Here is a 423-nt window from a genome sequence, read left to right on the forward strand (position 1 = left end):
TTGGAAAAAGTATATTAATAATTAAACATCTATCTTAAAATGTAAAATATAGATATTACGCAAATAGAAAGTATAAGAAAAGGAAATACACAATTTATAAAATGGAAAAAGTACATTAGTATTTAAAAATCTATCTTAAAATGTAAATCTATCTTAAAATATAAAATTATTAGTAAATAGAAAGTATAAGAAATAGAAATACAAAATATAAAGAAAAATAAATAATAAATAAATATATAATATAAGTAAATATGTAATTTAAAAATGGAAAATTACATTAAGATTTAAAAATATATCTTAAAATTTAAAATATAGATATTACGTAAATAGAAAGTATAACAAATGGAAATATACAATTTAAAGAAAATGGAAAATGTACATTAAGATTTAAACATCTATCTTAAAATGTAAAATAGAGATATT

The sequence above is a fragment of the Brassica oleracea genome, chromosome C5 (assembly GCF_000695525.1).
Source record: "Brassica oleracea var. oleracea cultivar TO1000 chromosome C5, BOL, whole genome shotgun sequence".
NCBI classification, from domain to species: domain Eukaryota; kingdom Viridiplantae; phylum Streptophyta; class Magnoliopsida; order Brassicales; family Brassicaceae; genus Brassica; species Brassica oleracea.